Here is a 21,100-nt window from a genome sequence, read left to right on the forward strand (position 1 = left end):
GTACAGACATCGTAGGGACCCAGAGTGCTTTGCCCCTTCCCAGGGCCCGGACAGCTGTAGGCACTCTGCACTCTCGGGTCGGCCAGGTGCGAGACAAGCAGTTTCCCATCCTGAAGCTCTTAAGGCTGAGGCGATATACTGGGATGTGGCTCTTAACTTCAAATTTTTGTCTAAGACCAGTCTCCACTCTCTTGCAAAGGCTCAGTCTTGTCTTTATACCTTCCTCAAGACGGTGTTTTTAAGGGGCGGGGGAGGGGAGGAAACGCACGGAGGGAAACGCAGGCAGACTGCGCTCAGAGCACCGGGAGGAAGCGTGCAGTGGATTGACTAGGTACACGCGGGGAGGGGAGACCTCGGCCGGGCTGGAAACGGAAGGGCTGCGCGCGCTGGGCGGCCGCCGGCAGGGGGAGGCCCGGGCCTGGGGAGCCAGCTCGCGGGGCGCTGCGGTGGCGGGTCCGAGCGCCCGGTGCCCACCATGGCGTGGAGGGCGGCGGTGACGCAACCCGCAGCCCCCTCGGTCCGTCTCCGCGCGGCTCTGCGCCCCTCCCTCCACTCTGCCAACACTCTCGCTCGATCTCTCCCCTGTGTTTTCAAACAGGAAGTGCACGGCTGTCTGTAACGTGCTGCCGGGTCCCAGGATGGAGGAGTGAAGTCTCCGCGTTGCGGCGGGTTCCAGCCTGCGGAGCCCACCGGAAGCCGAGTCCCCGGAGAGCGCCCTGAGGGAGCAGGGTGGCCGCCTGGTCCAGGTGCGTGGGGCCGGGCGGGGAGCCCCCGGGGCAGGGCGCTGGGCTGTCACTGGCCGCCGCCGCCCGAGTGCTGCTGAGCCGGATCTCCTGCTCCACGCTGCAGCCTGACTTGCGTGCATTTTCTTGGTTGCGCCCCACGTACTGCTTTCTCCCCCAAGGGTGTCTGCCAAACTCTGTCGCAGCGCAGCTGGGGGGCTGAACCCGGGCGGGATCTCCCTGAGCTTCTGAGGCAGGAGCTTTCCAGGCTGGGCTGCCTGTGTCCAGGGGTCCCCAGCCGCCCTCTCCTGCTGCTGCTATTGCTGCTGCTGCTGCTGCCGCCGCCGCCGCCGCCGCCGCTGCCTGAAGCAGTGGCTCTTTGTTCTTCACTCGCTGGCCTGGGCTTATCTACATGAATGTTCTGGGAGGCTTGGGTGTTACTAAGAGTGGTGCTTCAGAGTGTGAGAGGTGGGGTCCTATGCAGGGGAAGAGGATGAGCTGTAGGTGAAGTGGAAGGTGGAAGGGAGAGCAAGAGTCTTGGCGTCCTGGCTCAGAAATCCCACCTCTTCATCTGATGAAATAGAGGAGTCCCGCTCTTTGCTTTTTATTTCGGGAGAGCCAAGAACTGGGAACTGAGGGAATTGGTCATGCAGACACACACAGGAATGGTAGTGACCGGGATTGAGGGACAGCTAGTTCTGAGCTGTTTAGTCTGGTGTCTGGCTTGTTAACGCCAGTTGTGGTTTCTGAGCCAGGTTCCCTTGCTAAGACAGAGAAGGTACTTTAAAAGTAGGAGTCAGGCATCTTTATTCATTACATTCCATTTTTCATCAGTAAAATTGAGGATGACTTTTTTGAAATCCACTAGGTGGATTATAATTTCACGTCTTTATCTTGCTCCATCTATGGAAAACAAAATGCTAGAGGAAAAGGTTGGTTTATGCACAGACTCCTTGCTGGTGCTTTTGCCAGTCAGGTCCTGTCTTTACAGACTAAGTCAGACTGACTTCTTCCCCAGTGAAAGCCCAGCTTGTCTCTCCAGCCATATTTATCTACCTGGTAAAACTCTGTGGAGAGACACTAGGGAAGTAGGGATGGCCGAGAAGAATCAGTTTGATGGGAAGATTGTATGGCCTCACATTAAATGTTTGAACAATGTCGAAGCAAGGAGCACCTTCTTACTCTATCATGGTGGAAGGGACATGAACAAATGACTAGTTGGGAGGAAAGTGAGACTATACAAAGAAGGGTCTCTTTCTGTAGCGGGAAGGGAAGTGAATAATGACAGTATGACATGCTTTTAGCACCTGCAGATGATTGGGCAGCCAAGCTTCCTCAGGAAGCAGGGTAGGCTGTATTTTTTAAATTCATAATGTCAAATGCTCAACTGTACCTTTCTAACTTGAAAATGTTATAATAAAATATGTTCACAACATAATTAATTTTTGCTTTGAAAGGAAAATCTTTTGTAGTCAGGTAGCCCAGTAAATTTGTACTGCTCCCTCCCATTTTTTCTAAACAGTATGGTGGTAGTTTGAATGATAAGATCCCATTATTCCAACAGTCCTTCAGAACTTTAATCTCTTTTAAAATGCAGCTGCCTTGAGCATTTGTGATAGTATCAATAGTTGGCATAATCGTGTTAGCAGTAAGTAGCCAAGATACACTATGAAAACTGAGCAATTAATTTCATCTCCTTCTAGAAACAGAGATGTGGGCTTCTAATATTTGAGCTTATTTGTAAACTGCCTGTGTTTATGCCTCTTCTTTTCCCAAATACATCATGAGATAAAAGTGAAAACAAGTCATTAAGAGAGACTCTTGAAAGACCTGTACAATCATAGTGTTTTGCCTCTTGTTTTATACCCAGGTATACACCGGGCCCTCTGGTTCATTAATTTATTTGAGGACTTTCTTCAGCATCTGTCACTCTGCTTCAAGATAAAATAGAACAGCTTTTGTGACTCTCCAAACATGTTCTATAGTTAGGAACAGGATTTATACCTACTCGAGCAGAATTTAATAATAACTAAATAATAACATAGGAATAATAATAACTAGTCTTTAGATTACCACTTTGTGTTTACAGAGCACATTTTCTATAGTCATTTATAATGTCTCCCTTCTTGTAACAGTCTGGTAAAATAGAATTTATTTACTTCATTTTGTGGAGAGAGGAAACTGAGATTGACAAAATGTGACTTATTCATGGTCATATTAGTAAATGGAGATGCTGGGACTTGAACAAAGGTCTGATTTTTGTTTTTCGGCTACCACAATTCTAATGGCATGTTTTAACTTACAGATATCTTATTCAGGCCTTAGTGAACAGTATCTCTATGAAGGATCAGGTTAGCATTTTTTAACTTTTTATAATTAAAAAGCAACACTTCTGTTTTATCTGTAGGACAGCTTACATCCCAGAAGAGAGATAATAAATTAATAAATGATGTATATGATGCTCCCTACATCTGCCTACAATATGTACATACCATACCACCCCTCTCCACAGCTTCCCAAATTCTCCACCCTAGTCCAGGATGACCCACTGAAAAGCCAGTATTACGGAAAGACATAGGCAAACCCATGTACACTTAAAATTATATATTAAATACTTTTGTAATAGTCCTCAGAGGAAAAGTATTTTTTTCTTATCTTTATAGTGCTTAATGTTGAGGCTCTCTTTACCTACGGGTTTATGTTGTATTGAGAAGAATATAAATTAAAACTTGGGGTACATTTTCACAGGATGCAAAAGTGTTGGATAAAATGTTTTTTTCAACAATCGATATCTGTAGTGATCTGTAACTTCACCTCTATAAAATTATGTTAAAGCATCAGAAGAAGAAGAAGGAGAAAGTAGGGAAAAGAAAGATACGTGATCTTTCTTTTATAAGTGAGAAATGAGATAATATGTGTATTTTCTTAATACATAGTGCACTGCCATTTCTGTCTGTGTTGGATCGGTACAATGGTTTGTGAACTAAGAATGAAAGGGTAATTAGCTTTGATGTTAAATGCCAAGGAAAAGTTTATGGCCAAGAGAGGACTAGGAGCGGAGATAAATGTGTGTTAGGATTTTATTTCTGTGAATTTTATTTTTTCAAATCCCTTTCTTTTTTCTTCATTTCTGTTATAAAACAGAAAGTATCTTCAGTTGGAAATTGTAAACTTTAAAGCGGTGGTTTTCAACCATTACCAAAATCAGGAAGCTTTTATTTACTACACAAAGATTTTGACTTGTTGGTGCTCCTGGGGGGCACGCCCTTAGAGGATGAGGCTACCCTGGGCCAACGTGGGGTGGAGGCTATGACCACTCTGGAAGGAGCCGGCTGCATGCTGGGAGGTAAAGTCCACGGTTCCCTGGCCCATGCTGGAAAAGTAAGAGGTTAGACCCCCAAGGTGGCCAAACAGGAGAAAAAGAAGAAGACTGGTCAGGCCAAGTGGCGGATGCAGTGCAACCGGCGTTTTGTCAGTGTGGTGCCCACCTTTGGCAAGAAGAAGGGCCCCAGTGACAACTCTGAAGTCCTTTGTTATCCTGGCTTTTTCTCAAAAAGCCGCTTAGCCCAGTTAAAAAAAAAAGATTTTGACTTTAGAGTTTTACTTCTGATGATTGCTAATATTTGATGACAAAGTGAGTATTTAATATCACGCAGCTGAATATATATTGTAAATAATGATCACAGCATCTCCTGGATTTGTTAAATAGTAGTACATATACGTGTGAGATGATTCTGGTCTACAGACCCCTGCCAGGACCCAGAATTCCTCAGGTTGGAAGTCAGGACCAAAGTAAAACAACTGTTCCAGGCTGAGAATATTGAAGTGGCCACATAAAATGTGTGGTATGTTATGTATCAGGTTATAAAGGTTCCCAGGTGGAAATTTCCCTCTTTGTTGCAGTTAAGTACATGATGTGTGAAGTCTGGTTTCTGGGTTGTTTTTCATGGTTAGCTTGGAGGTCTCGCCGTTACTCAGTCGTAGGTAATGGCATTTCTTCTAAGAGCATGTTCCTCGCAATACTTCTAGAGTAGTCCCTCCTTATGTTTGTAGAGTTAGGACTCTGACACCATTTGTAGAATCGTCACTGTCACAGTTACTGCCACCAGTAGCCTTACTCATTTCCCAGAAGCTAAAAAGGGCTTCCCAACCATACCCTTTTCAGTTTTCAATAAATATATGGAAGGAGAGAGATTATTTCTGTTCCATAGTGGAAGAAACTGACATATAGGTTCATATTGAATCAGTCTCTGGTTTCCATGCCTGTTGCTTTGGCTTGAGTATTCTGTTTAAGATGGGGTAGGCAGGGCACCAAAACCTGTTAGGGTTAGTGGATGATCTTTTTTCTGGTTAAAAAAAAAAAAAATCACTTCCTAGTTATTGAACACCTTGTATGCGGTAGACAGTTTACATTGAGTTACCTCTGATCCTTCTAGTGTTGTGCATGGCAGGTAATATCCCCATTTTATAGATAATGAAACTAAGGCAGGCAGAGATTATAACTTTTTATTTTATGGGTGTCTTTTTAAAAAAAATTTTAAGATTCTGTTTTTTAATTTTTAATTACAGCTGACATACAATATTTTATTAGTTTCTGGTATACACTACAGTGATTAGACATTTATATGTCTTACAAAGTGATCACCCCAAGAGGGAGATTGCACTTTATCCAGGTCATGTGGACTTGGACCCGTGTCTGTCAGCCCTCACGTGAAAACGTTACATCTGCTTCTTTCTCGGTTCTTAAACTCAACTATGAAGAGAAATGTTAACATTTTGTTTAGTCTTACCTACCTTTTCAGCAAAAGTTCTGTTAAAACTATAGAGAATATGCAGACTTTAGGAATAGAGACACATAGAGTCAACCTTTTTATAAATATTTCTGGCTTTCATGCAGTATGAATTTGCTTTATTCTTAAGGAGCCTAGGTATGTTAAATCTGTTGGCGAGAGTTTCTTGAGGCAGTATTGTCCAAAGCAGGATCTTAGAAAGTAAGCATACTAATTTGACTAGAAACTGTGCATATTATTGTCAGGTTTATGTCTCCATGTAAATACTACATGATAATTCCTTTTTTATTAATAAATTTTCTGATTTTAGCCAATTTGATAGATGTTAATTGTACCTCATAGTTTAATTTTGCCTTTTTTTTTTTTTTTTTTTTTTTAATTTCAGGAAAGGTTGAGCAATTTAATTTCCTGTTTCTGTGAATTGGGTCTCCTCCCTTTTTCTTATAAGAAGTTCCTTAAAAGAATTCTTGTAGAGTTCCCTGTGTATTCTAGAAATTAATCTCTTATTACCTGTAGGTATTGTGGATATCTCCTCCTAGTATGTCACTTCCCTAATAACTTTGTCTATTTCATTAACTAACAGCAACGAAACAGCAAATCTTTAATGTTAATATAGTTGAACCCACCAATTTTTTATATTGCAGTCTATGCATTTTTGAGTTATTTAAGAAATCTTTTTCTCTTCTAGGCTCACAATATAGTTTCTCTGCACTTCATTAGCTTTATAAACTTTCTCTTATTTGGGTTCCTAAAACTGTCTGAAATTGGAGATATGAGGTATAAATCCATTTTTATTTTTTAAAAAACTGGTCATATTGTGAACCAGTTTTCCCACACTATTTTCCAAATAACCCATTCTCCACAGATTTTTGGGGGCTACCTTTAGTACATAAACACACATTTTAAAAAGTCTCTTTCTGAGCTCTCTGGTTTGTTCACGTGGTATATTTGTGTATTCCTGGGCCATTGATATACTTTTAAATTACTGTGGTTTTGAAATATGTCTTATCTTGTTACACGTACATTTCTATTACTTGCTTTTAGTAGCATGATTGATATAAATTTAAGAGTTCAAACTATTTAAGATTATTTTATTTACATTTCCTCTTGCCATTGTTTGCATCTGTGTTAACTCTTTACATCTGCAAACATATTTTTTAGAAATGTGTTTACCTCTCTGGGAACAGTCTCTAATTTGTTTACTTCGTAACATAATTTAATTTTAACATTCCTAACATTACATTTTCTTCTCAGTTTTACTTTTATTTTTAGCAGTTATAGCTGTCTTTCACACTTGGTCATCTGTGTAGGACAGTGGGTGTCTCACTTCAAAGGCTTCTCTTGCTTTTTCAGTTCTCTCCATGTGCTTGTCGAGCTGAGATGGGCCTTCCTGGTATGGCTTTTGAATGTTTTATGAGGTGTGATGCTGTAATACATGGCTGAATACTCTTGAAAGCCTGTTAATTATAGATGTCCCTTTATTAATGGGAAAACATTGCCAGATTCAGCTGGATTCTTCAAGTTTACTTTTCTCCACTCTGTACTCAGAGTTCACTGGGTCTCATTCCTCTTCCAGTCTCCAGTTTATGTCACTGAATGCTACATCACCTTATTGATAAGCAGGCATTTTCATCCCTATACAGAATACAGAGTACTTTTTCCTTAGAATATGAAATGTGATGAAAGCATGTTGTGTATAACATGGCTTATCATCAGAAGTGATTTGAAATTACTGTGGGGGACACATTGTGGTCTCAAGATAGATACTGCATGACATGGTTCATCTAAAGTCAAAGGTGTTACTCTTAGCTACCAATCCCAGAATTCTGTTGGTAAATAGGCTATATTTTATTTCTTTTGTTTGCAGTTTCTAAGGTGCTTTATAGATATAAGGGAGGGTTGCAGTCTCACTACTAAAATGTACTAAGCTTGTACAAAGTCCAATAAAATTATAATGTAGAATGTCCTAGAGTCCAAACCTGTTTAGATAGATAAGAGCAAAGTCCTTGGGCCATTGGAATTGTCCTATTGTGCATTAAACAGGATTTATTAGGTATTCACCTGATTTTCAGTAGAACCGCCCCAGCTACTGACCTGACTGAACTTACATACCCGAGAGAGGACTGCATCAGGGTGGGTGTCTTCCATTTCTTATTCAGGTGCCTCTGTGCTCACCTCACAGCTGTCAGATCCACCTGTCCTACCATCCTTCTCTCTCATTCAATTATTCTGATATCATTGACAGCCAAGGTGCTTCACCCGTTTCAGGAGACATTTGCCAAGCTCTAAACTTAAATCCTAGTTCCCTTATCTCTCTTCCTCCTACCTGCTGTGTTCCAGTCAGTGTGCTGAGTTCTGAAGACACATTGTGTATATGACAAAGTGCCTGACCTCAGAAGATAGACACATAAATCATTAACTGGATCTCAGAATGTGAGGCACTTGGCAGCAATACAATGTGATAAATAGTAATGGAGAGTGGGGTGCAAAGGAGAGAGTGATTTGCTTTCTTGTTAGTAAGGAAATAATTCATATAGGAGGGGGTTTTGGTGCTGAATATTGAAGGGATAAGATAGGATTATTTACCAGGCTGAACAGGAGCAGGGAGGGGACAGAAAAAACAGCCCAGGTTGAGAGCCTGAAACTGCTCAGTGTGTGAGGAACCCAGAGTATGAGTGACTGGAGCAGAGAGACCATGGTGTAGTGGGGAGATGAGGCTGGAGGTGCCCCTTGGTGCTTGGTCCAGCCTTGTCTTGGGCCATATGTGCTACTTCTGGTAGTGTGGACTTTTTCCTGAGGGAGTTGTGGAATCATCAAAGATGAAGGCTGAAATTACTGCCTTAAGATAATATGAAAAGGAAGCAAGGAGAAGTCCAGTGCTATTAAAACAATCCAGGTGGAAGTAATGAAGACTGGAACTAAGGTAATGGTGGTAGGAAAGGAAAGGAGAGGATGGGTTTGAGAATTATTTAGGAGAATTACTGATTTGATGGAAAGTGGGAGGAAGAAGAAAGGTGTCTCTCAGTGTCTCTGGTTGGGAGGATTGATTGTGTGAGGTATCGTTAGAGTGGAAAACATGTGAGGAGCAAGTTTGGAGAGAGCACAGTCAGTTCACTGTGAAGTCAAGTCCAGGTGCCTGGGTGGGATTCTGCTGATCTTGAGAGGCCTGAGGCCCCAGGAGAGAAGTTGGGGCTGGAGACAAGTATTGGAAAGTGACTAAAGCTGATGGTTTTATCCATGAATGTAGTTGAGACCCACCAGGAATGGCCCAGGGCCAAATTCTGAGCAGATAACAGAAGGAGAAAGAGAATTGAGGATTAGGAAAACCCATAAACAAAGTGGTAGCAATGTTGAGCACCAGGGTGTTTTTCTTTTGTTTCCATGTACTCTTTTTGTTTACCGATATTGTATATTTTGGTTGAGAATATGGGAGTGACTAAATGTAGAAGAGAGAATAACGAGTGGAGTATGGTTCCAGAAAAGACAAGGTGGCCGAGGTGCGGAGTACAAGCGTGTTCAGAATAGGGACTTGTCTTGGCAGAGAATAGGGACATTCATTCCTTTGGGACAGGCAAGGACACGATAAAGATATGTATGATGGTAGGTTAGTGTGCAAGTGGAGGGGAAGGAAGCTGAGAAAGTTCATTCCTGATGACTTGTGTTTTTGCAGTGAAGTAGGAGCGGATGAAATCAGCTGAGAGTGAGGAGGCCTGCAGGAGACATTTGAAAGTTTGTAACAATTAATTTGGAAAAAGGAGCTCACTGATTTAGGATGAGTAATAGTCATATGTCATTGAGGGCTCAGTTGAGATTTTGTCAGTGGAGATTAGGTGCTGATGGTATTTTTTGTTTGTTTGTTTTCTTTGATTTTCCGGTTGATAGAGTAAGATGAATATTATAAATGACCTTTTAAAATAAAACACACAGGCCTTGCCTGAAATGTTAAGATGGTGACTTAAGGAAGCTTAAGAATATAGGGGGAAGGGAGGGAAAATGGGACGAAAGGAGAAATAGGTTGAGTATTATGGAACTTGGATTCTAGTCTCAATTCTTCCATTAACAGAGGACCTCAGGGAAGTCAACTAATGTCTCTGAGCCTCATTTTCCTTTCCTCTGAGCCTTTCAGTGGAGGAAGTTACACTTAAAGTCTTCCAAAGTCGATTGTAATTCTCAGAACTTCTTCTGTGAGACTTACATCATTAGACAGATATGAGTGGACAAAAGAATAAGAGTGGTTTGATTCCTGTCATTTATCATTCGTGAGTTTTTCTGAGAGCAACTGTAACGCCTTTGGGGAGTTGACACCGTGAAACATGAGACCAGGACAGCTGTCAGTTGACCATGCCAAGTGCTTGCCACCAGGCTGCCCCTGGCACTGGGAGGGAGGAGGCTCGCCAGGAAACAGGAACAGGAGCACGGGGCTGTGATGGGAGTTGTGTGGGGCGTAGGGTGGGTGGGTGAGCTGTGTGCCGTGGCTCCCTGAGACATCAGTGGGTCATTTCATAAAGGTGGTGATGATGTTCTTTGCCTTCATCATCTGTGTTGTTTTTTTTCTCTCTATGACTGAGTTTTATTTTCACTGGGTTTATTTCTCCCTCTTGGTTAAATGTGTGGCATTGTAGAAGAGAATTCAGCATTTGAAGAAGGCTAAACATATTAACAGCATCTTACCTTAAGTTTTTCGTCCTTCACTACACCTTGATTTTCTTTGCCTATTGAAACCCAAAACAGTTTAAAGCATTTCATCAGTCTTTTCAGTTGGGCGTGTACTTCTCCCTGAAGGTTTACTCTTCAAAGCCATTTAACTGTCTCTGCCTCCAATTAAGAACGGAAATGACGTCTTAAAGCCCTAGAGGTGTGACTAGATGTGAAGGTGAATCCAGATCTGGTGAGTGGCTCCAGAGATTACTGTAATAATTTAGCAAGCCCAAGCAGGTGACAGGACACTCTTTTTAAAATTAAGCTTTCTCCATGCTGTTATATATTTGAGAGGAATTTCTTTTTTTCTTCATTAACCTATATTACACAACTTAGTGCTTAGAAAATTCTTCCCAGGAGGAAACAAGGTATAGCAGGGTCTGAGCCTTTTAATAAAATTTTTGTTTCCCCCTTGCCATGACCGGTGTGGCTCAGTGGGTTGAGCGCCAGCCTGCGAACCGGAAGGTTGTCAGTTCAGTTCCCAGTCAGGGCACATGCTTGGGTTACAGGTCAGATCCCCACATTGGGGTGTGTAAGAGGCAACCAATCAATGTTTCTCTCGCATATTGATGTTTCTCTCCCTCCCTTTTCTCTCTAAAAGTAAATAAATAAAGTCTTTAAAAAAAATTTACCTTGTAGCTGAAGCCTGAGAATACTTTCTCTCTCCACCCCGCTCTTGTAATAATGTCTCTCTGAAAGTCTTAATTTATCCACATAATTAAATTTTCTTCAAAGTGAAACGTAGTTAAAAAGTTAAAGCCATTTAAACTGTGAAATTAAAACATAGTCTAAAAATGTGTTCCTCCATTTCCTGAGAAACAACAGGAAGGATTTGCTTTCTCAAAATAAACTAAGTAGCCTGAATATGAACTCAGTAGTGGAGATCAAAGATTCCTGCATCATCACACAATGGGAAATTTTCAGGCATTTTTTTCTAACCTCAGAAAATCAAATGTAATACTGTTAAAAGACAAAAACAAAAACACGAGGAACCGGGCTGTGTATGTACATTTCAGAAACAAACCTTTAGGATATGTGAGATTGTCTGAGCCCGAATGTTGAGTGTCTAATGATGTCTAGGAAAGGCTGTTTGCAAGATGTGTTTGATTAGTGTGGACATGCTAGACGTGCAGCCATGGGACGTGTCCTTCCTGGGCATTAAATTTAGAAGAAAACCATATTGCATGTAAACATGAACTTGCCAAATCAGTAAATTTTTTCATACCTCCGCTAGTAAGAAAAGCTTAGCAGCTCATGCTGAAACGTTGAACTATGTACCTTCAAGAGGAAATCTGCTACAGCAATTTTATTTAAATACATACATATATGTACATACACATTCATTCTCAGGTAAGAATAAGGACATTTGTTAGTAATTCTCTGCTTCCAGAAATAAGGAGTGAGAGCCCTTTTTAAAGAAAAGTAATCCGTTGTGTTATGGCTGGCGCATTTGTTTGTGAGATACAAACAAGATTAATGGGGAACATTTGTATTAAGTATTCATCTACTAATTTTTGGGCTCAAATAATATACAATTCTATATTCCCCAAATATTATAAAGTAGGTCAACATTTTGAAATATTGGACAGTATATATATTGGTAAAATTATATATACATGGAGAAATTTATAAACTCTCTCAATAGTCTAGGCTTTTACTACTGCACCCATCTTTCAAGAAAAGGTAGAAAAACAGATCTCAGAGCAGTTTATACCTTATTAGCTCCATTTCTCCCATTATTTTTAACCTATCGCTTTATGTTTACAGTGGTTCTCTTCTAGAAAATATATATTTTGGTCTTTTTATTTTTAATATTCTCTGACAGTCTGTGTCTTTGGTAAATATAGATGATTCACATTTAAAGTGATTATTGATATGATTGGTCTAATATACACCACATTTGTAACTGTTTTCTGTTTGTGGCATTTGCTCTTTTTTCCCTTTTTAGGAATTGGTGCCTTCTGTGGGTTTAAGTGAGCATTATATAAGACTGCATTTTATCTCCTCTTTTAGTCTTTCAAGTTATACTTCCTTTACACAATTTTTAGTGGTTACCCTAGAGTTTACTTAGGCTTGATCTCACTTTCTAAAACACAAAAGCATTAGCTTGTGTAAGCATAGAAAAAATTGGAAGGATATATACCACAAGATGAACAGTAGTTATCTTTGGGTGGTAGGATTATACATGACTTTTACTTTTTTATAGGTTTTGTATTTTCTGGTGGCAAGCAGGTATTTCTTTTATAATCAGAAACAACAAGAGACTTCATTTTGAAGAGAAAGAAAGACTTCAGACAAACTGAGACTCTCCCATCGTTTTACAATGTATACCCTTTCTCCATTGAGATAAGCACAGCGTCCCACAGCCACAGGTAGGAGAAAGGGAGCGGGCTTGCTGCTCCTGACCTTGCACTGGGAACGGGTCGGCTCCTGCCCTGTACCTTCTCTGCCTGCACAGTGAGAAGGAGCCCTCAGGATGTCTTAGGTCTGCATGTAATGCAGAGTTAACCAAACCCCTCTATTTCTGCATAATTAAGTTCTTCTCTACAGAGAATGCTTTTATGCCTTTTAACTCTATTTCAGGAGACAGTGAGTAGACTAAGAACACTTGAAAACTAGTTGAAAGTATAGCTTTTTACACAAAACTTAAAATAATTCTTTGGTGTGCTGGTATGAAACCTGCTCTCTTTTTGGGTGGGTGTTAGGGGTACTGGCAATGGCAATAAGTGAAGAGACTGTAATGTAAGTTGAGGCTGTTGGTCAGGCTGGATTTCAGGAAATTAGTTCCCTTCATGACATGTTAGAGAAAATTACCATTGCCATTCTTGTGATGTTGATTACATCCTCTGAATTTATTTGTGATTTCATGTAAACTAAATCCAATTCAGGGTTTCGGAAAGTGGCATTGCTCAGTGCAAGCGTGAAATGTAGATTTTTAAAAATGGTTTTCTTACCAGTTAATTGGTCGGTGTTTTTAAGAAAGTCATAAATTTTTTAAATATTGTAGCTTGTTAGCCTGGAACATTGGAACGTTTCTCTTCTGCTGCTTATCTGCTTCATGCAAGTAAACAAAAGCCAAGCAAAGCTTTTTGAGTCTCTGAAAGAAAAGAGTCTAAAAAAGCAAACCATTTTTTCCCCTCTATTTCCAGTTGGAAAGTTTTAGGCCTCCATTTTAATATATCCTAGTATTAAAACCAGAATATATCATTGTGTAAGAAATGAAGTAGTAATCATATTCAGTTGGAAGCTAATACAATTAAACATTTAGATATAAATAAAAACAAAAAATATGAAGTGTAAAAAATTCATTCACAGTACACTGATTGTTGCAACTGTTTTATAGTATATACAAATTTTGAGGGGAATGCAACAATATAAACAATTGCTGTTTAAGGGATTATGGGTAAAATTTAATAAATTATCTTTAATATTTTAATGTTACATACTTTACACGAAGTAGAGAGGTCAGAAATGAAGTTTCAGGGGTAGCTAAGTTTAAAATGTCAGTGAATGTATTTGCAATATAAATTAGACTGTGCAGAGTGTGGGGAGAATAAGGGTAAGTTGACTTTTTTTAACACTAGTTTTTGAATAAGAGACTTAATACATGAAAATAATAAACAATGGTGAGAAATCTAGGGGTTTGTTACTATATTAGCCCATTTGTCTAAACATTACCCCTGTTACCCCTGCTGCCTTTGACTTGCTGCTGTTGGTCCCTCCCTTGGGTTTTAACTTGTCAAAGTCTACATTATAGCCTTCTCTCTGCCTTTTTGCTCCTCAAGTACAGCTGTGAAAATTACTTAAGTGAGAAATGTTTGGAGGTTAAGAACTGTAAATGGAGGAAAGAAATAATCCTCTCATTATTTTAAATACAGGGAAAGAGGATTATCTGCAACCCTGAGATTTTTACCCCCAAAGAAACGATAGTATAATAGGTTATCTTTGCCTTTATAAATGTAAACCATAATGCTTTAATAATTACTCTTAGGAAAAGGTTGTTAGCTACCAATTTCGATCTGCCTTTTTGTTTGTTTCATGATGATTCCCCTCTGTGTTTCTGGAATCATTTACTCTTCAAAAGAAGTAATGAGCTTTTGAGCAGGTCAGTGCGAGAGCCAGATACTAGAGCAGTGCACTAACAAAAGAGGCTGAGTCCCATTCTGTGCTTTCAAGGAGGTTGGTTGTAAACAGGGAAGTGAAAATTTAAAAATTGCAAAAATGATTTTGGCAGTACCCTGTAAAAATCCTGAGCATTAAAATAATTTTTATACAATTGCCAAACCAATGTACATTTTATAAATATGTATAATGCATATGAAATATTTTATATGTTTGCTGGAGTAAATTTTCCTGCCTTTTAGTGTTTAATTCTAAATGAGTAAATCATATATTTTAGGGGGCAGTAATAGGCCAAAAAGCAACATCTTTACAATAGTCTTATAATACAATTTATCAAGTAGTGTTCCCACTTTATGGATGAAACCCAAAAGCAAAGTAGTTTAAGTTGAAGGTCACGCATTAGATGAGCTTTTCATTCCTAAGTAAGCTGTAATCAGTGCTGGCAAAGAAAGCTAACAAATCTACTTAAGGCAGGCTTTTATCTGAATCCTTTCAAGATAAAGGAAATGTATAATTTAAGCTTTTCTGGAAGAAGTAAAAATCTCCGCACTCTCTGATGTCTCTTAAATCAGTAATATTTTAAAGTAAATCTTTTATACTAAAACTTAAAGCAACTCTGATTTCTTTCTTAATAGAAATAGATATATATCATCCTTTACAAAATAACTAACCAAAAATAGGCCCACCTTCAACCTTCTCTGTAGTAAGTCGACTATTTCCAAGGTTCTTTACCTTAGACGCCGTGTCTTTAAAAATATATATGTAGGAATTTTTTTTTGAAACTTTCCTTGAAAGTTTTTTTTAAGATTTTATTTATTTTTAGAGAGAGGGGAAGGAGGTGAGAAAGGGAGGGGGAGAAACATCAGTGTATGAGAGAAACATTGGTTGGTTGCCTCTCACACATGCCCCAACTGGGAACCAAACCCACAAGCTAGGCATGTGTCCTGACCAGGAATCGAACAGGCGACATTTTGCTCTGCAGGTCAGTGCCTGACCAGCTGAGCCACATCAGTCAGGGATTCCTTGAAATTTTTGTAACATTTTCCATTTCTTCTGTTAGCTATTGATAGGGACTTTGGCAGGAAACCTCATGTGCTGCAGGTGTGATGATCTGGGATAAAGGCAGGTAGAAGTTGCAGAGAGACAGACTTTGACTTGAAATGAGAAATCTTTAAAGCCATGCGGACTGGACTGAAATGCCTGCATTGTCTAGGGCACAGCATTAAAGGCATCTTGGAGAGGCTGTCCATCCTTGGCCAAGGATTTAGAGAGGTTAGAACTCTCCCATGGGAGGGTGGGCCAGGTATGCTCTCTGAGGTCACAGAGGTATGTATGTACCAGTCACAAGCTTTGTGTTGGAAAAACTCATTTAAATATCAACTCTGCCATGTACTAGCTGTGTGATCCTAGGAAACTAATGCCAATTCTCTAAACCTCAGTTTGCTCATCTTTAAAATGTGGATAAAATGATGTGAGGCTTATCATGTGAATTAAATGTATGTAAAGCACTCGGTGTAGTTGTTTCTTAAAACTGACTGTGATTCTGTAACTTTTCACTCCATGACCCATTTTTTTTTTTCCTGCCCTGTTTCATTCTCTTAGAGGCTTTATTTTCTCTCCTTTTATTGCTGTCTTCTTTACCTATGTCTTAGGGCCTTCCAGTGGTGCCTAGGGATGCCCTGAGCTCCTCAGGAAGCATTACCATCAATATATGATACATAGGCAAGGCAGTGAGCAGCTATTGGTCCTCTGTGTCCTTTGGATTTGACACAAGGGATGCTCTGAACACCTTGATAATGCTACTTTATCTTTCCTATGAGCTTTTACTGTAGTACTTTCTGCGTCATAGTTAATGGTCATGAAAACACTAAATGGGAGTTGGATATGAGAAAAGTCTTTTTATACAAAGGGTTATGGATGTAGAAATCTGTTGGTAGCATTTAATTTTCCCTCTATTTAAGTTTCTGTTTTGGAGCCAGGCCCTTAATTGAGAATGTTGTCTTTGTGAGGGGAAACTATCAGAAGGGCCAGAAGCATTCTTTTTAACAGGTACATTTAACATAATTTGGGGGAATTACTGTGGTACTAAAGGGGCAACATAAATAATTTTTTCTTTACACTCTATTTGAAGACCCACTGGCTTGACAGAGTGATGCTCCTTAAAAATGTGAGGGAATCTCATTTGCACAGGCTTCATGACTTAAAGAGATCTGGTATACAGATTTTTGGAGTTAGAAGGACTCTTTGGGACCACTCAATTCAGTGATTTTCTTTTGTAAATTGAAATGGGGAATTAGAGAGGTGAAGGAACTTGCTCCTTGAAACATAACTCTTCATATGGGGGAGGGGTTGCAAATCAGGGAGACACGGCCCCTAACATTGTCGCGGTTTCCTTACATTCCAACACAGCACCGTGACTGCAGCCTCGGGACTTGAGAGGCATTTTTGTAGCTCAAAAAGGGTCTTTGCATTGGTAGCCCTAATGGCTTACTAAGGCATTGGTGAAAAATTTTGTGTTCTTGGGTTCTTTTGTCCACATTTGATGGTTTTATAAAATATTTGCTTTATTTGATTGCTCAGGCCCAGGAATGTTCTAAACCAGCAAATATTTGGGCAGTTTAGTTCTTCTATGTATAACAGTTTTTACCTCTTTTTCTGTGCCAGGCACTTTTATGTGTTTAAGTGGTTTACGTGAGTTAACTCTAGGAGAGAGATGTAATTATACCCATTTGTCAGATCAGAAACCTGAGGCTTACAGGGCTTAAGCAACTTGTTCCTGGTTATATAGCTTGTAAGCTAGAAGTAGATGCTAGTTTTCCAGACCACATGTTCAGAGCTGCTGCCCTTGTCTGCCTTCTGTGCTCTCCTTACTGCCTGTGTAATGGAGGACAGGGCATAGAATTAAAGATCCTGAGGCAAATGAATCCAGATCAACTGGCCTAGCTCCTTGGCTTCTTGGACATGAGGTGTTTATTCCTATCTTTTCATACAATAGGTATTCAAGGTCTTGTTTTTATTTATTTATTTTTTGGTTTGCTATTTCAAAATGAAAGTGATCTTTTAGATTTTTTACTATGATAAAAGTAATAAATTCACATTTAAAGAAAATATAAAATATGGAGGGAAAAAAAGGAGAAAATTTTAAAAACCTTTATATTTATAGTTCCAAAGCCAGATGATTAAGTGGTTTCAAATCTTCACTGTATCACTAGCCGTTTGACTGGCCAATGTTAGAGCCCTCCCATGTAAAACAGTAATCACAGTAGCTGCTTCATACACTTGCTATGAGGATTAAGTGGCTCTTGTGAAGTATTAGGAACAATGCCTAGCACGTATAGGAAGTATAACACAAATGTTGATTAAACAGAATAAATGCTCGCCCATGTAAATAGCCTTACGGGCTGTCGCCTCTGGAGAGAGAGGGAGCTGCAGACCCGGAATGAAGGCCCTGCCGCTCTGTGAGTGGGTGCTGGGCGGAGCCGTGTGGAAGCGGTCAGGGAGCGGCCCGGGCGCTCTGCTTCCATTCGCCTCCGCGATAATCTCGGTAACCTGGAATACTTATAAAATTCTGCTGCCTCTCACTTTCAAGATATTTAAAGTGATTGTGATTCTCCTTTTTCTAGTTCTTGCTTTTAGGGAGTCCACAGAAAGAAAGTCTGTTTATTTGAGATTTTTCTGTCCTAGGCGAGGCCACACAAGAATTTCACGTGGTATTTTGTGTGTGTGTGTGTGTGTGTGTGTGTGTGTGTGTGTGTGTGTGTTGTGTTGTGTTGTGTTTAGTTCTTCCTTTGTTTTCTTGTGCTTTGGTGTAAAGAGGATGCCCTGTGTATAAAACCTTGGTGTCTTTCATGTGTAATGCATTCTTAAACTACTTACAGTTGCTCTGACCCTTTGAGATTTTTAAATTGCTTTGTTCCGGTTTTTAAGCATTTTGAAATATTAAAAATATTCATGAAGGGGTGGGTCGTGGGAACACTTTCCCAGGGTTGTTCTTAGAATATTGTGAATGTGCATGGAGTGGTTTAATGTGGGGTTAAATTCTGCCAGGTGCATTGGTCACTTGAACTTGAGTTCCCATTTCTTTTGATATTTAAATCCTTGTTTCTGAGACACAAAACAGTAAAGTGTAGAGCTGCAAGCCTCTTAAACCTGAGTGCCTCTGGAGCCAGTCACTGTTGTCCCATCAAAGAAAGGTCTTCCCTATTGTAGTTCTTGGGTTTGCATTGAAGCAACATGTCAACAGTAAGGATCAAAAGATTTATTGGGGGAGCCAGGAGGCAGTTACTTTGGGATCCTGACAAAAAAAGATGAAGAAGAAGAAATTTGTTTTCTGATTTTTGTCTTTGAACCAAGACTTTACAAAAAGAACACAGACTTGTTTTGAATATTGCCGCCTCTGGGTGTGAGTGATTATGCAAGTCAGTAATTTTGTTTATTTTTTAAAAATATTCATAATAGATGGAGAGGTATGAAATTGCAAGAAAAACAGAAGCACTTTTACAAGCAACTGTACAAAGCAGTCTTTGAATGCAGCTGGTCCTCAATTTACAAGGATCTGCAGTTCTTCATCTTGTTGAAAGACCATCCACCAATTCCCACTTTGGCCTTTTCCTTAATATATCCTTCTCATTTAACTCCTCCAATTGAAACTAGAAAAGTTGAAGTTCATACTGCCTGTCACCACCAGAACCAATAAGTAGAGACAGACAGGGACTGACTCTTCATTGGCGCTTTATTCAGAAGGCCTGCGATCTGAGAGAAGACATTGGGTTTGTACCCTAACAGACCATCTTATACTCCATTTCAAGCCAGCCTTTTTTTTGTATAAGGAGAAAAAAGCGTAGGTAAGGGGTTTAGAATTCAGGAGAAAGGTTCATCAGGTAAAAGCTGCAGCCAGGCAGTTTCCCTAGCATCCTTTCATCCACTGAACTGTGATTCTTTATCTTTGTCCCGGCTCAGATACCATCTTGACTGCTTGCAGTCCTCCCCTGGGGCACAGAAGTCAGAATTCCTTGTGGTCTCCTGGAGTTAGGGTGGGTCATATCCTCCCTTCCTGAAACAATAGCTTTTTACATACATTGGTTATTAACCTTATTAACTGTTAACCTAACACTAAAATTTTCCAATTCTGGGGTTCACCCATCACAGTGTGTTGCCAAGTTATCTCAATTCTTTCGTAAATCCTTACATTTTATCTGATCTTTCTTGACACTCTCCTACGAGGTGCTCCAGTGCACAGCTCCACCGGACCCACCACCTCCCTCCCGTCTTGCCGCCACTGCTGAGGCCGCCTCCAGCTGCCATTCCGGCCCCTGCCCTCCAGAGCGCTCCACGCACAGAGAAGCCTAGGGAGGTTTTATAGAACAGAACTTAGTATGTCAGGTCCATTAAAAACCCTCTCGGGACTTTTGACTGCCCTCAGAATTCTTTCATAAGGAGTTAAAAGCCAGACTCCTTAAGACTTCAAGACCTTGCGAGAGGAAATCCCTGCCTCCATCTACAGCTCATACCCGGTGTCCTACCTCACCCCACACCGTACTCTAAACACACACTGCATTTACAGCCTCACAGAACTTCTTTCTCTTCCTCTAATCTGCTGTTTTTGTGACAACAAGCCTTCAGGGCGTGACTGTTGTCTACAATACTCTGTCCCCCTCTGTTGCTTCACTTTTGTCTGGCTAAGTCCTGTGTCTTCTTTTTGTCTTAGTGTCATGCCCTTCAAGAAGCCCTCTTTAACCTGAAGTCCTGCTGTTTCTGTTTGTTTCCTTGTACCTCCCCCGTATTTCACTTACTACAACTCAACTTGTCTTTTCTAATGGACTCCAAGTCGCATAAGGTCATACACATGTCTGCCTTGCTCCCCACTCTATCCTAGTGTCTAGCACACAGTTGGACCTCACATGTTTTTTTGAATGAATGAACATCTTCCAAATCACTCCCATGTTATTATGTATAGTAGTGCTTATCCAACAGACATATATGCATCTCTTTCCTTTAAAATTTTCAGCAAACTCCCTTTGTTAACATAAATTAGCCTTGCCTCATTTTGTACTAACTGTATACAAACATGAATAAGATGTACATGCCTTATGTTTATTGCTCTTCTGCAATATGAAAACATTTGAAAAATCACAAATAAATGCAAACAATATTTAAGAACCATTCCATTGAAATTTAAAATATTATAATGAACAAAGGCTCTTTTGCTGAAACGAAATCATCTATGTTGATTTTTTAAAATATATAAAGTTGCTCAAGTCCTAATATATACGTAATGTATGAGTCTTTTGATTTTGGAAATAGTGATGCAGGTAATACTTGTTTGCAATAAAGATGTTACTGAGAAGCACATTATGGACTTGAAAACCTTGCTTGCTGTCTCAGGACTATCAGACCACAACTCAACCAGTCACTGAATTACACTTTTAATGATTTCTAATTTTCTTGCTAATGCTGTAAATACCTTTTCTGTACATTCAAAGATAAGGTTGGAATTCTAGAGTTACTAAAGTCAACATCAAACATATATCTAATTCAACTATTGCTATAATCAGAAGTAGGACTATGATGTTTGTTAATTTTAGTCCTTACAGATGTGGAAAATTTTTAAAGTTTTAGCATGCAGCTAAGTGTCAGACTGCTGAAGGAAGTCAGTAGGTAATAGAAATGACTCATTCACATTATTTGGAAAACAACCTGAACATAACTTTTTATAATTGCCGCCTCCTTGTAATTTTTGAGCCACTAAAATAAAATCTTTCTGTCATA

The 21,100-nt window shown here is 39.9% G+C and overlaps 1 protein-coding gene across 2 annotated transcripts in view; it reads left to right on the forward strand.

Annotated features, from left to right (window-relative positions):
• The window catches only part of LRRC8D (leucine rich repeat containing 8 VRAC subunit D), a 109,810-nt gene that overhangs the window by 21,002 nt on the left and 67,708 nt on the right, over positions 1–21,100 (forward strand). For both annotated transcript variants that reach the window (XM_054592105.1, XM_054592104.1), the window contains exon 2: positions 599–746. The gene's annotated coding sequence lies outside the window, so the exon portion shown is untranslated. The remainder of the gene's footprint in view (positions 1–598; positions 747–21,100) is intronic.

This window comes from Pteronotus mesoamericanus, unplaced genomic scaffold (assembly GCF_021234165.1).
Source record: "Pteronotus mesoamericanus isolate MK-2021 breed Mesoamerican mustached bat unplaced genomic scaffold, CSHL_Meso_final scaffold_31, whole genome shotgun sequence".
Lineage (NCBI taxonomy): Eukaryota > Metazoa > Chordata > Mammalia > Chiroptera > Mormoopidae > Pteronotus > Pteronotus mesoamericanus.